General features: G+C 40.1%; 1 protein-coding gene across 7 annotated transcripts in view; it reads left to right on the forward strand.

Moving 5' to 3' along the window:
• The window catches only part of DENND5B (DENN domain containing 5B), a 210,924-nt gene that overhangs the window by 31,411 nt on the left and 166,445 nt on the right, over positions 1 to 13,068 (forward strand). The gene's annotated exons all lie outside the window — the stretch shown is intronic.

Below are 13,068 nucleotides of genomic sequence, written 5' to 3' on the forward strand. Positions count from 1 at the left end.
TATTTTATTGAAGTTCTTAAATCCATGATTAAACTTCAAGTGTATAATTGCTAAACAGATATTAATAAGTGCTGTCAGATTCTTACATTTCCATTACACTTTCATTAAGCTAAACAGTATAGGCAAAACATTCCTAATGTTAATAAAAATTAAAGATGTAAATTCTGAAAATCATCAGCGGTTGAACATAATAGGATTTTAACATTTTTCTTGTGTTTTTACTCTTTGTCTGGAGATAACTCCAAAATATTTGTGTTTCAGCTACTTTACATGCTTAAGCAGTACATGGTAATGAATGATAAATACCTGGTCTAGTTGATGGAACATCCTTGCCAATACTTTGAATTAGATTAACTAATTCTGGACTATAATATGGCATAGGAGACAGTGTCCTCTTTTATTCTTTTATTCTGTGTTTCCAGTTTTGTAAGCTTGTCTTTGAGTTTGATTTGTTGAGGAAAAATAACTTGGGGAGGGTAGCTTAATTTGCCATGAGTTCATCGTTTCCTCTACTAATGTAAAGGTTTAACTAAAACCTAGACCGAAGACTGACTGTTTTTCCTTACTCTCCAGTGAGAATTTTCTATCAGTACTAGGACGGTAGAAAGTTTACTTTTCATTTTTCATCTGGGGTTAGAACTTATGTTCCAAGTGACATATTTACCAGTGAATTAAGGTGTATTTGATTGTATGATCTATATTTGAAGGGACAAGTATATTTTCTTTCTTTCAGCTATTTTTCTTTTTGTATTACAAAAAGGTAATGCTTCCAGGTGCTGAATAGATGATAGTCAAGAGTCTTCAGTCATTCCTAGAGAGGAGATGAAATGGTGTTAGTTGCATTTGTTAGTAAAAATCATTTATCTGGCTATATTCCTGAAGAACCACAGAATTTCAAATGCTAAAATAAACTTTCATTTGCTAAATGGATGCATAGTTAATGCTTAGTCATGAGATTGATTCATGTTTGGGTTCTACTACTGAAATTAAGCCAGTCCTTTAGGAGGAGGCAAGCAAAGGGGAGTTGATTCAGTGTTGTGTAAAGTGTTATCCATCAGTATGAGTATTTTTCATGTTTTATTCATGAGTAATAGATTCAAAGAAGTTTTAATAAAGTGCCCAATTTTATTTGCATAGGTCAGAATAAACTTTGTAAATAAGTTTGTGATACCTGGGTACAAACTAAAAGGCTAGGAATGAAGTTATTTGGGTCTTATGCCTAAAGTTTAGGAGTTCCAGGAAAATTTTTCTGTTAAGCCCTGGAGGTCTACATGTTTCTGTAGATCAAAGAGGTGAGAACCATTTCTCTTATTGTGCTATTCTTGTAGTTGCACTGTAATAATCTTTCATGGAACAACTGAGAACTCATGTCATTGTGGAGAGTCACCAGTGCAATTGCCTCTTGCTCCAAGCCCAGGAAAAAGAAAACAAGGGGGTTGGGGGGTGGGTTCTGATTCATATATGTATAAGGAAATTAAGAACACCATCTATGAGGAATTGCTGAAAAGAACAATAAAACTGTCTGGTCTTTGATACACGTCTACGTTATTTTAGAAAGGGCTCAGTGTCTGAGTATCTCTAGCGCTGTTATCAAGGTAGTGAACTCCTAAGACTAGTCTATGTGATTGCTTTTGTTTGGGGTTTTTAGACTTTTTTTTCTAAGAGACGGGATCTCTTTTGCCCAGGCTTTAGTGCAGTGGTGAGATCATAGCTCACCGTAGCTTCAAACTCCTGGGCTTAACCAGTCCTCTTGCCTCAGCCTCCAAAATAGCTGGGACTACTACCATGCCTGGCTGAAGGGTTGGGAGACTTCAGAGCAGCTTCTTGCCTGCATTGGTTTTGATGTGGCTAAAGTGGTGAGCATTTCTGTGTCTTTTTTTTTTTTTTTTTTTTGCCACCACAGCTCCCCAGTTTCTCTGGTTTTAATAGGTTGTATATTGTTCCCACCTTTCAGCCCTTTCTTTTTCTCTCTTCTCCTTTTCCCTACTCTCTAAAACACCTAAAGGGTAGTAGTCAGATAGGTTTTTTTTTTTTTCAATTGCTAAACTTCCTATTCACCTCATGCCTTGAATTTGTACGTTTACTTTTTGCCTTTAAAAAAAAAGTTCGAGATCAGCCTGGGTGACATGGTGAAACCCTGTTTCTACAACAAATACAAAAATTAGCCTAGTGTGTTGGTGCATACCTGTAATCCCAGCTACTTGGGAGGCAGGGGTGGGAGGATCAGTTGAGCCCAGGAGGTTGAGGCTGCAGGGAGCCATGAGCATGCCACTGCACTCCGGCCTGGATGACAGAGTGAGACCCTGTCTTAAAAGAAAAAAGAAAAAAATGAATATGAATATAACTATATTTTTAAATTCTGATATGCATTTTATAGAAAATTTAAGCAATACAGGAAAATATAAAGAAAGTAAAAATGAACAGCAACTCAACTGTTTAGAGATAACTACTAATACATTTAGTAGCCATTATGTCTCTCTACTCTCTATGCCTGTATAATTAACTTTAATATATATTGTTTGATTTTAATATTTGTATTTAATGTCTTACTAATCATATGTAGTAAAATCATTATGGATGCTGTCTTAACCTGTTTAAACCCAATGATATATTGTGGAGATAATTCCATTTTATATCTACATTATCTAGAATACCATGTACTTTACACCCTTATTTACAGGTATATCCTTATTTACAGATTCTCTTACTATAGGTTCTGAGGTTGTTTTGATTTTTTTGTTATTTTAAGCAGCATTGAGGAGAACGTCCTAGTGGGAAAATCTTTGCACACATTTTTAATGATTCCTTCAAGTCACATTTCTAAGGAAACTGCTGGGTCAAGAGGCATGCATATTTCTTTTTTTTAATCATATTGCCAATTTACTCATCTGTTAGTATTCTTGAAGGAATATAAACAGTTCGGCAGTATTTTTACACTTCAGTGTGTATTTTGTTAAGAAAACAGACCTGACTGAAAGACCTAGAATCACTTTATTCTGTAAACAATAGGTTTCTTTTCTTGTTTTCTATTTTTATTTTTTATTTAAAGTAGAATAGAGATAGGGTCTTGCTATGTTGCCCAGGCTGGTCTTGAACTCCTGACCTCAAGCCTAGCAAACAGTAGTTTTCTTAATATTGTTCTGCAAAGCCTCTGAAATTCCCAGATGTCATAAAGTTCTCTTTTGAAAATTAAGAATGGCCTTTTAGCTGGGCATGGTGGCTCACGCCTGTAATCCCAGCACTTTGGGAGGCCGAGGCAAGTGAATCAGCTGTGGTCGGGAGTTCAAGACCAGCCCGACCAACAATGTGAAACCCTATCTCTACTAAAAATACAAAAATTAGCTGGGCATGGTGGCAGGTGCCTGTAGTCCCAGCTACTTGGGAGGCTGAGACAGAATTGTTGGAACCCAGGAGGCGGAGGTTGCAGTGAGCCGAGGTCATGCCGCTCCACTCCAGCCTGGGTGACAGAGTGAGACTGCATCTTAAAAAAAGAAAAAAGGGGGGAGGAGCCAAGATGGCCAAATAGGAACAGCTCCAGTCTACAGCTCCCAGTGTGAGCAACGCAGAAGACGGGTGATTTCTGCATTTCCAACTGAGGTACCGGGTTCATCTCACTGGGGAGTGCCAGACGGTAGGTGCAGGACAGTGGGTGCAGCGCACCATGCGCGAGCCGAAGCAGGGCAAGGCATCGCCTCACCCGGGAAGTGCAAGGGGTCAGGGAATTCCCTTTCCTAGTCAAAGAAAGCGGTGACAGAGGGCACCTGGAAAATCGGCTCACTCCCACCCTAATATTGTGCTTTTCCAACGGGTTTAAAAAATGACACACCAGGAGATTATATCCCGCACCTGGCTCTGAGGGTCCTACTCCCAGGGAGTCTCGCTCATTGTTAGCATAGCAGTCCGAGATCAAACTGCAAGGTGGCAGTGAGGCTGGGGGAGGGGCACCCGTCATTGCCAAGTTAGTTGTTTGATTAGGTAAACAAAGCGGCCAGGAAGCTCGAACTGGGTGGAGCCCACCACAGCTCAAGGAGGCCTGCCTGCATCTGTAGGCACCACCTCTGGGGGCAGGGCACAGACAAACAAAAAGACAGCAGTAACCTCTGCAGACTTAAATGTCCCTCTCTGACAGCTTTGAAGAGAGTAGTGGTTCTCCCAGCATGCAGCTTGAGATCTGAGAATGGGCAGACTGCCTCCTCAAGTGGGTCCCTGACCCCCGAGTAGCCTAACTGGGAGGCACCCCCCAGTAGGGGCGGACTGACACCTCACACGGCCAGGTACTCCTCTGAGACAAAACTTCCAGAGGAACAATCAGGCAGCAGCATCTGCGGTTCACCAATATCCGCTGTTCTGCAGCCACCGCTGCTGATACCCAGGCAAACAGGGTCTGGAGTGGACCTCCAGCAAACTCCAACAGACCTGCAGCTGAGGGTCCTGTCTGTTAGAAGGAAAACTAGCAAACAGAAAGGACATCCACACCAAAAACCCATCTGTACATCACCATCATCAAAGTCCAAAGGTAGATAAAACCACAAAGATGGGGAAAAAACAGCAGAAAAACTGGGAACTCTAAAAATCAGAGTGCCTCTCCTCCTCCAAAGGAACGCAGCTCCTCACCAGCAACGGAACAAAGCTGGACAAAGAATGACTGACGAGTTGAGAGAAGAAGCCTTCAGACGATCAAACTACTCTGAGCTACAGGAGGAAGTTCAAACCAATGGCAAAGAAGTTAAAAGCTTTGAAAAAAAATCAGATGAATGGATAACTAGAATAACCAATGCAGAGAAGTCCTTAAAGGACCTGATGGAGCTGAAAACCAAGGCACGAGAGCTACGTGATGAATGCAGAAGCCTCAGTAGCCGATGTGATCAACTGGCAGAAAGGGTATCAGTGATGGAAGACGAAATGAATGAAATGAAGCGAGAAGAGAAGTTTAGAGAAAAAAGAATAAAAAGAAATGAACAAAGCCTCCAAGAAATATGGGACTATGTGAAAAGACCAAATCTACATCTGATTGGTGTACCTGAAAGTGACAGGGAGAATGGAACCAAGTTGGAAAACACTCTGCAGGATATTATCCAGGAGAACTTCCCCAATCTAGCAAGGCAGGCCAACATTCAAATTCAGGAAATACAGAGGACGCGACAAAGATACTCCTCGAGAGAGCAACTCCAAGACGCATAATTGTCAGATTCACCAAAGCTGAAATGAAGGAAAAAATGTTAAGGGCAGCCAGAGAGAAAGGTCGGGTTACCCACAAAGGGAAGCCCATCAGACTAACAGCGGATCTCTCGGCAGAAATTCTACAAGCCAGAAGAGAGTGGGGGCCAATATTCAACATTCTTAAAGAAAAGAATTTTCAACCCAGAATATCATATCCAGCCAAACTAAGCTTCATAAGTGAAGGAGAAATAAAATACTTTACAGACAAGTAAATGCTGAGAGATTTTGTCACCACCAGGCCTGCCCTAAAAGAGCTCCTGAAGGAAGCACTAAACATGGAAAGGAACAACTGGTACCAGCCACTGCAAAAACATGCCAAATTGTAAAGACCATCAAGGCTAGGAAGAAACTGCATCAACTAATGAGCAAAATCACCAGCTAACATCATAATGACAGAATCAAATTCACACATAACAATATTAACTTTAAATGTAAATGGGCTAAATGCTCCAATTAAAAGACACAGACTGGCAAATTGGATAAAGAGTCAAGACCCATCAGTGTGCTGTATTCAGGAAACCCATCTCATGTGCAGAGACATACATAGGCTCAAAATAAAGGGATGGAGGAAGATCTACCAAGCAAATGGAAAACAAAAAAAAGGTAGGGGTTGCAATCCTAGTCTCTGATAAAACAGACTTTAAACCAACAAAGATCAAAAGAGACAACGAAGGCCATTACATAATGGTAAAGGGATCAATTCAACAAGAAGAGTTAACTATCCTAAATATATATGCACCCAATACAGGAGCACCCAGATTCATAAAGCAAGTCCTTAGTGACCTACAAAGTGACTTAGACTCCCACACAATAATAATGGGAGACTTTAACACCCCACTGTCAACATCAGACAGATCAATGAGACAGAAAGTTAACAAGGATACCCAGGAATTGAACTCAGCTCTGCACCAAGTGGACCTAATAGACATCTACAGAACTCTCCACCCCAAATCAACAGAATATACATTCTTTTCAGCACCACACCACACCTACTCCAAAATTGACCACATAGTTGGAAGTAAAGCACTCCTCAGCAAATGTAAAAGAACAGAAATTATAACAAACTATCTCTCAGACCACAGTGCAATCAAACTAGGACTCAGGATTAAGAGACTCACTCAAAACCACTCAACTACATGGAAACTGAACAACCTGCTCCTGAATGACTACTGGGTAAATAATGAAATGAAGGCAGAAATAAAGATGTTCCTTGAAACCAAGGAGAACAAAGACACAACATACCAGAATCTCTGGGACACATTCAAAGCAGTGTGTAGAGGGAAATTTATAGCACTAAATGTCCACAAGAGAAATCAGGAAAGATCTAAAATTGACACCCTAACATCACAATTAAAAGAACTAGAAAAGCAAGAGCAAACACATTCAAAAGCTAGCAGAAGGCAAGAAATAACTAAGATCAGAGCAGAACTGGAGGAAATAGAGACAAATAAAACCCTTCAAAAAATTAATGAATCCAGGACCTGGTTTTTTGAAAAGATCAACAAAATTGACAGACCACTAGCAAGACTAATAAAGAAGAAAAGAAGAATCAAATAGGCGCAATAAAAAATGATAAAGGGGATATCACCACCGATCCCACAGAAATACAAACTACTGTCAGAGATACTATAAACACCTCTACGCAAATAAACTAGAAAATCTAGAAGAAACGGATAAATTCCTTGACACATACATCCTCCCAAGACTAAACCAGGAGGAAGTTGGATCTCTGAATAGACCAATAACAGGCTCTGAAATTGAGGCAATAATCAATAGCTTACCAACCAAAAAAAGTCCAGGACCAGATGGATTCACAGCCAAATTCTACCAGAGGTAGGTACAAGGAGGAGCTGGTGCCATTCCTTCTGAAACTATTCCAATCAGTAGAAAAAGAGGGAATCCTCCCTAACTCTTTTTATGAGGCCAGCATCATCCTGATACCAAAGCCTGGCAGAGACACAACCAAAAAAAGAGAATTTTAGACCTATATCCTTGATGAACATCGATGCAAAAATCCTCAATAAAATACTGGCAAACCAAATCCAGCAGCACGTCAAAAAGCTTATCCACTATGATCAAGTGGGCTTCATCCCTGGGATGCAAGGCTGGTTCAACATACACAAATCAATAAATGTAATCCAACTTAAACAGAACCAAAGACAAAAACCACATGATTATCTCAATAGACGCAGAAAAGGCCTTTGACAAAATTCAACAGCCCTTCATGCCAAAAACTCTCTATAAATTAGGTGTTGATGGGATGTATCTCAAAATAATAAGAGCTATCTATGACAACCCACAGCCAATATCATACTGAATGGGCAAAAACTGGAAGCATTCCCTTTGAAAACGGGCACAAGACAGGGATGCCCTCTCTCACCACTCCTATTCAACATAATGTTGGAAGTTCTGGCTAGGGCAATCAGGCAGGAGAAGGAAATAAAGGGTATTCAATTAGGAAAAGAGGAAGTCAAATTGTCCCTGTTTGCAGATGACATGATTGTCTATCTAGAAAACCCCATCATCTCAGCCCAAAATCTCCTTAAGCTGATAAGCAACTTCAGCAAAGTCTCAGGATACAAAATCAATGTACAAAAATCACAAGCATTCTTATACACCAATAACAGATAAACAGCCAAATCATGAGTGAACTCCCATTCACTATTGCTTCAAAGAGAATAAAATACCTAGGAATCCAGCTTACAAGGGATGTGAAGGACCTCTTCAAAGAGAACTACAAACCATTGCTCAATGAAATAAAAGAGGATACAAACAAATGGAAGAACATTCCATGCTCATGGGTAGGAACAATCAGTATCGTGAAAATGGCCATACTGCCCAAGGTAATTTATAGATTCAATGCCATCCCCATCAAGCTACCAATGACTTTCTTCACAGAATTGGAAAAAACTACTTTAAAGTTTATATGGAACCAAAAAAAGAGCCTGCATCGCCGAGTCAATCCTAAGCCAAAAGAACAAAGCTGGAGGCATCACACTACCTGACTTCAAACTATACTACAAGGCTACAGTAACCAAAGCAGCATGGTACTGGTACCAAAACGGAGATATAGACCAATGGAACAGAGCAGAGCCCTCAGAAATAATGCCGCATATCTTCAACTATCTGATCTTTGACAAACCTGAGAAAAACAAGCAATGGGGAAAGGATTCCCTATTTAAATAAATGGTGCTGGGAAAACTGGCTAGCCATATATGGAAAGCTGAAACTGGATCCCTTCCTTACACCTTATACAAAAATTAATTCAAGATGTATTAAAGACTTACATGTTAGACCTAAAACCATAAAAACCCTAGAAGAAAACCTAGGCAATACCATTGAGGACATAGGCATGGGCAAGGACTTCATGTCTAAAACACCAAAAGCAACGACAACAAAAGCCAAAATTGACAAATGGGATCTAATTAAACTAAAGAGCTTCTGTACAGCAAAAGAAACTACCATCAGAGTGAACAGGCAACCTACAAAATGGGAGAAAATTTTTGCAACCTGCTCATCTGACAAAGGGCTAATATCCAGAATCTACGATGAACTCAAATTTACAAGAAAAAAACAACCCCGTCAACAAGTGGGTGAAGAATATGAACAGACACTTCTCAAAAGAAGACATTTATGCAGCCAAAAAAACACATGAAAAAATGCTCATCATCACTGGCCATCAGAGAAATGCAAATCAAAACCACAATGAGATACCATCTCACACCAGTTGGAATGGCGATCATTAAAAAGTCAGGAAACAACAGGTGCTGGAGAGGATGTGGAGAAATAGGAACACTTTTACACTGTTGGTGGGACTGTAAACTAGTTCAACCATTGTGGAAGTCAGTGTGGCGATTCCTCAAGGATCTAGAACTAGAAATACCATTTGACCCAGACATCCCATTACTGGGTGTATACCCAAAGGATTATAAATCATGCTGCTATAAAGACACATGCACACGTATGTTTATAGTGGCACTATTCACAATAGCAAAGACTTGGAACCAACCTAAATGTCCAAGAACGATAGACTGTATTAAGAAAATGTGGCACATATACACCGTGGAATACTATGCAGCCATAAAAAATGATGAGTTCATGTCCTTTGTAGGGACATGGATGAAACTGGAAACCATCATTCTCAGCAAACTATTGCAAGGACCAAAAACCAAACACCACATGTTCTCACTCATAGGTGGGAATTGAACAATGAGAACACATGGACACAGGAAGGGGAACATCACACACCGGGGACTGTTGTGGGGTGGGGGGAGGGGGGAGGGATAGCATTAGGAGATATACCTAATGCTAAATGATGAGTTAATGGGTGCAGCACACCAGCATGGCACATGTATACATATGTAAGAAACTTGCACATTGTGCTCATGTACCCTAAAACTTAAAGTATAATAATAATAAAATTAAAAAAAAAGAAAAAAAGAATGGCCTTTTATGATTCCTCAGAGATCTAGAACCAGAAATACCATTTGACCCAACAATCCCATTACTGGGTATATACCCAAAGGAATATAAATCATCCTATTACAAAGATGCATGCATGCGTATGTTCATTGAAGCACTATCTGCAGTAGCAAAGACGTGGAATCAACCCAAATGCCCATCAATGATAGACTGGTTAAAGAAAGTGTGGTACATATATACTATGGAATACTATGCGGCCATGAAAAAGGAATGAGTTCATGTCCTTTGCAGGGACATGGATGGAGCTGGGAGCCATTATCCTCAGCAGACTAACACAGGAGCAGAAAACCAAACACTGCATATTCTCACTTACAAATGGGAGGTGAACAGTGAGAACACATGGACACAAGGAGGGGAACAACACACACTGGGGTCTGTTGGAGGTTGGGATGGGGGAAGAAAGCATTAGGAAACATATATTTAGTGCATACTGGGCTTAATACCTAGGTGATGGGTTGATAGGTGCAGCAAACCACCATGGCACACATTTACTTATGTAACAAACCTGCATATCCTGCACCTGTACCCTGGAACTTAAAATAAAAATAAAAATTAAAAAAAATAGTCACATTAAAAAAAAAGAATGGCCTTTTATGGAAACCCATAGGACCCAAGAAAGTAATAATTTTCTAAAGAATAGAAAATTAGAGCCATATAGATATCGTAATTAAAATAATAATATGTTTCAGAATAATTTTAAAAATTGTAACCTTAAGTTTTATGCACATTTTTAAAAAAATCAGGATTCCTTTTCTTAGAATTAAGGAAAAAGTGCCGTTTTACGATAACAAGAAGACTTGGTTATCATTGCTGATAGGGGCAGATGCTACATTTTATCTCTTATTTCTAAACTTTCTTACTAAAGTCAGAATTTAAAAATGAACTTGGCCAGGCATGGTGGCTCATGCCTGTAATCCCAGCACTTCGGGAGGTCCACTCGGAAGGATCACCTGAAGCCAGGAATTCAGAAACAGCGTGTACAACAAAGCGAGACTTCGTGTCTCTAAAAAAATTTTTAAAGGATTAGCCAGGTATAGTGGCAGGTGCCTGTACCCCGAGCTACCCAGGAGGCTAAGGCAGGAGGATCACTTGAGCTCAGGGGTTCAAGGCTGCTGTGAGCTATGATCGTACCACTGCACCCCAGCCTGGGTTGACAAAGCAAGACCCAGTCTCTAAAGGTAAAAAAACCCTTGGCTTTCAGTAGTACTCTGTTTATTGATGTTATGCCAAAAGGAACCAGTTTTCAGCTGTACCCAATAATATATTCTCTGCATATGGGGACTATAGTTCTGACCTTAGAAAAATACATAGCCATTAATTAATTAAATTGGTCTCCTTGAAAGCACACTTGTTGAAAGGTCTGTCCTTTTACCCAAAGGAGGAAGAGGTTTGATTAATTTACAGATTCTGCTCTGGTGTATGACACAACATTTGAGAAAATGTCAGGTTCTCATGAGTTGAAAATTATACAGGAAATTTATTTATTTATTGTTGTTTGACAAAACGAGTATGATCTAAACATTTATTTGTTTATTGAACTAGGTTCAGGAGTCCAAGAGGTCTTGCGATGTAGTCAAGTTTTTAAAGTGGCAGTATGTCTTGCCAGGAAAAGAACCTGGTCTTAGATACTGTGGGTTCTGCTTCTGGTGAGAGAGTCGCTTAAATTCTTTTGTTTTTCTTCTTCTTCTTCTTTTTTTTTTTTTTTTTTTGTGACAGATGTTGCCTAAGCTGCTGTGCAGTAGAGTGATCACAGCTCACTGCAGCCTTGACCTCCTGGGCTCAGGTGATCCTATACCTCAGCTTTCCAAATAGCTGGGGCTACAGGTATATGCCACCATGTCTGGCTAATTTTTAAAACTTTTTTTGTAGAGGTGAGGTTTCACTTTGTTGCCCAGGCTGGTCTTGAACTTCTGGGCTCAAGTGATCCTCCTGCCTCGGCCTCCCAGAGCACTGGGATTACAAATGTGTCCCACTGTGCCTGGCTGGATTCTAATGTGAACTATATTAGATGTTAAGTTTAATATCTTAATATTTTTAATATCTTAACGTTTTAAGCGAAAGAAGACAAATGCCTTTAAAACTTTTTAGAGGCTGGGTGCGGTGGCTCACACCTTCAATCCCAGCACTTTGGGAAGCCGAGGTTGGTGGATCACCTGAGGTCAGGAGTTTGAGACCAGCCTGGCCAACATGGTGAAACCCTGCCTCTACTAAAAATACAAAAATGTAGCCAGGCTTGGTGGCAGGTGCCTGTAATCCCAGCTACTTGGGAGGCTGAGGCAGGAGAATTGCTTGAACCCGGTGGTAGAGGTTGCAGTGAGCCAAGATCGCACCATTGCACTCCAGCCTGGGCAACCAGAGCAAAACTCCGTCTCAAAAAACAAAACAAACTTTTTAGTTTGAGGCTGGGTGCGGTGGTTTACACCTGTAATCCCAGCATTTTGGGAGGCGGGGCGAGTGCATCACGAGGTCAGAATTTCAAGACCAGCCTGACCAATATGATGAAACCCCATCTCTACTAAAAATACAAAAATTAGCCAGCTTGGTGGCATGTGTCTGTAGTCCCAGCTACTCAGGAGGCTGAGGCAGGAGAATCGCTTGAACCCAGGAGGCAGAGGTTGCAGTGAGCCAAGATTGTGCCACTGCACTCCAGCCTGGGTGACCGAGACTCTGTCTCAAAAACAAAACAAAAAACTTTTTAGTTTGCTAGCCAGAAATTTTCATCTAATCATGTCTAAGATTTGTTTTAAAATACTTCAACGCCTGCTCCCTGTCTTAAAAAGTTGGGAGGGGAGTAGATAAAACAAGAATAGTAAACTATTGATAATTATTGAAGCTGGGTAGTGAGTACATGGGAGTTCATTATACTTTTCCCTTTTTCTTTGGCCTTAGATATATGTTTAACAATGTGTATGTAAAAAAAAGAAAAGTAACACAACAGTAAGTGCAAATCTGCTGAGATTGCACACAGGCACAGGTTCCTCAGTGTTAACTTGTCTGATAGGAAGCAACATGGCAGTGACCTCAGAGAAACTCTAGAGGAAAAAAGTGTAATGGCTAATGAAGCATATTTGCTGGAAAGAGAGAAAAACTCAGAACTGTCATTCCCCATGTGTGACTCTTTGTTTCTGTTAAACATAGCAGATATGTCTGTGCCAATTAAACTTGAATGTTAGTATGATATTTTTAGAAATTCATGTTGCAGACTGTAAACTCAAAATAAATTTTGGTTGCGGTTGTCGAATGTATCAAACAAATATTACCATATTTTTATAGAACAAAGAAACTTAGTATACAGAAAGTACACTTCCAACAAATGTTTTTCACTCCTCCCTGGGTCTTTTAGATGTGGGGTTATAATGTTGCTTT

This window comes from Pan paniscus, chromosome 10 (assembly GCF_029289425.2).
Source record: "Pan paniscus chromosome 10, NHGRI_mPanPan1-v2.0_pri, whole genome shotgun sequence".
Classification (NCBI taxonomy): domain Eukaryota; kingdom Metazoa; phylum Chordata; class Mammalia; order Primates; family Hominidae; genus Pan; species Pan paniscus.